We start from the raw sequence: 3,374 nt of genomic DNA on the forward strand, positions 1-3,374 counted from the left end.
TTACTCACAGCAGTGTGAGGACAAACATCATCACTCCCTGAACTGGAGCCATCAGTCATCGTCAGGACTCAATACAGCCTGGACGAAACTGGGTGTGGGGGAGACTGGGCAGGGCCAGACTAGGCCTGGGATATATAGGCAGGGGGATAATGGGCCTGGGGATGACTGGGCTTGGGGGAGACAGGGCAGAGGATGTATGGGCCTGGAGAGACTGTTGGTGGAGTCTGGGGAGGGAGAAATTTGGGAGGGGAAGCATGGCCAGGGGGAGACAGGGCAGGTGGCAGACTGTGCACTGGTAGCCTGACCATGAGACTGTCTGGGAGAGACTGGGCTTAGGGGCAACTAGACATGGGGAAACTGGGCAGGGGAAGTATGGGCAAGGGGAGACTGGACTGGGGAGGCTGGGAAAGGCAGTCTAGGTCCAATGGTTCTGGGTTCAGGGAGTATCTGAGCAGGGTGGTTTCTGGATCAGAGTTTGGGCCATGGGAATCTGGACTGGGGGTGAATGGGCTCGGGATGTCTAGGCTGTAGGGGAGTCTGGGCTTTGTAGGGTCTGAGCCTTGGTGTGTTTGGGCTGGGGGTATAGTCTGGGCTTGGGGGAGAGTTTGGACAAGTTGGGGGGGGGGCGTTGGTGTCTAGGCTGAGGGTGCCTGATTGTGGGAAATGTGGACTGGGGATGAGCTTTTGGTGATCTCTGAGCTGGGAGCATGTCAAGGTCAGTGAGTCACTGACTGAGTGCCCTTGCTCTCACTGATGATCAGAAAGGTCACAGGGAGCAGTGCTGGGAAACAATGGGCACAGCCCCTGCTATAATATCCCTCCATCCCTAGCTCTGTACTCAGCTGTGTTGCTGAATTTTGTTGTGCCTTGCTATGCCAGCTCGGATTCAGTCCCAGGCTCAACCCGCTGAGAACGTTGCCAATGTTTATCAATCTCCACCTTTCTTCAACAGTTTGTTTCTTTTTAACCAGTGTGGCGGTTGACTGTGCTAATTTATAATTGTGTGGATTGTGTGAAAAACCTGAAAACGTGGAACTGGACGTTTTCTGACTGGAAAGGATCATCATGTAGTTTCTTAGAAATGAAACCAACTATTTCATGTGTGCAGTGGTTTACTTGCTGGTTACAGAAGTTCACGTGACTTTGGAGAAAAGCTAAGCAAAGTTTTTAAGAAGATAATTGATGGAGTTTATGGCCTTCAATTGCTGGAAAAACCTACTTTGCAAATGACTATGGGGCCTCCATGGTAATGGAGCCCTCTCTGGAATTTGCTTTCCTATTTTATAGACCAAGAGCCTCAATTAGGAAGAAAGCACAAGAATTACAAGTCTCCCAGAGCATGAACTGTGGTTGCTGTCCATTTGTAGATCTGATTTAATTTTAATCTGAACTAAAGGTTTTCCATCAGCCTTTGGCGGTCAGCAATTCGATTTCATCAACAGGAAAGCCAGTGCACCACGAGAACGCAGCAAACTCAATCCTCTCATTTCAGCCCTTGGGTCAACCTTCTGTCTTTTTAGTAAAGACTGCAATTGCTGACATCATAGACCATGTGTGCTGCCCCCAACCATCACATGCAACCATTAATGGGAGGGGTGCTGTGAGAGGAACAGGGAGGTTGGAGAGATCTCGTTGGGTTCCGGGGGAGGGGTTCAATCAGGCCAATATGGAGGAGGAAATGAGGGGTCAGTGGGGTGGCTAATCAGTCCCATCCATTCTCTCCCCTCCACCAGCCACATCCATTCTTCCTGACCCCAGTCCCAAATATTCTCTTCCCACAGCTCCCCAGATCCATCCAGTCTCACCGTCCCCCATCCTAATCCCATCTGCGCTCTCCTCGAGTCCGTTCTCTCCCCCAGTCTGTTTTCCCCCAATCCGTTCTCTCTCCCATCAGTCCATTCTCTCCCATCTCCCCCCACCCTCCCCTCAGTCTGTTCTCTCCCGAATGCATTCTCCCCCCCACCAGTCCATTCTCTCCCGTCTCCCCCCACACACAGTTGGATCGCCCTCCAGTTTCATTCTTTCCCCTCAGTCAATTTTCCTTCCAGACTCATTCACTCCCCTTCAGTCTGATCTTGCCCCACCCCCTAACCATTTTCCCCAACCATTCTTTTTCTCCGTTGCAGGAACAGCAACTCATATTCCGCCTGGGAACCCTACAGCCTAATGGTATCAATGTGGACTTCACCAGTTTCAAAATCTCCCCTTCCCCAACTGCATCCCTAAACCAGCCCACTTCGTCCCCTTCCCCCACTGCACCACACAACCAGCCCAGCTCTTCCCCTCCACCCACTGCATCCCAAAACCAGTCCAACCTGTCTCTGCCTCCCTAACCTGTTCTTCCTCTCACCCATCCCTTCCTCCCACCCCAAGCCGCACCCCCATCTACCTACTAACCTCATCCCACCTCCTTGACCTGTCCGTCTTCCCTGGACTGACCTATCCCCTCCCTACCTCCCCACCTATACTCTCTCCACCTTCTTTTCTTTCCATCTTCGGTCCGCCACCCCCTCTCTCCCTATTTATTCCAGAACCCTCACCCCATCCCCCTCTCTGATGAAGGGTCTAGGCCCGAAACGTCAGCTTTTGTGCTCCTGAGATGCTGCTTGGCCTGCTGTGTTCATCCAGCCTCACATTTTATTATCTTGGATTCTCCAGCATCTGCAGTTCCTATTATCTCTGATTCTTTTTCTCCCCTCCCTGTCCATTCTCTCCCCTCTATTGTCTGTATCCACCCTTAGCCAAATATTCTCCACACCCCTCCAGTCCATTCTCTCTACTCCTCTCTGGCCCTGTTTGATTCCCCATTCAATATCATGCTTCTTCCTTGCACGGACTACGTATGTGACACATTGGTGTAGAGGTCTGAAACTGTGTGGACATGCATTCCCAAGTAAACACACAGACGCAGTCAGCCCACAGTTCTGATGCAAGCAGACACTGCCTTTACTAAAACGATGATCTCTGCAGACACTGCTGTCTTTTTGTGTTGTGTGACTGTGTCTGCGTTCGGGATTAGGTGGGTTCAGTTCTAATTCTGAATCGTAGTTTAGATATTAATCAGGTTATGCCACTTTATATAAGAATAATGTTTTGTTTATAACAAATGGATCATTTTGAGCTCCTTAAAGGAAGTTTCTTTTATTTTGGATTGGGCTGCAAAGGGAATTAATTGATCATTTTACTGATGAAAGCTACACTTGGATCTCTGTGGGGTGGCTGGGTGAGGAGCAGGGCTTCAACATCAGTGCATTCCCACAGTCACAGTGAGACACCATGGTGTTTTACATTGCCACCCCTACCCCCGACCCTCGCACTCCAAATCCCAGTGCTGATGAAACCACACATACCAGGTATTCATTGCAATGAAATAC

This window comes from Stegostoma tigrinum, chromosome 17 (genome assembly GCF_030684315.1).
Source record: "Stegostoma tigrinum isolate sSteTig4 chromosome 17, sSteTig4.hap1, whole genome shotgun sequence".
Classification (NCBI taxonomy): domain Eukaryota; kingdom Metazoa; phylum Chordata; class Chondrichthyes; order Orectolobiformes; family Stegostomatidae; genus Stegostoma; species Stegostoma tigrinum.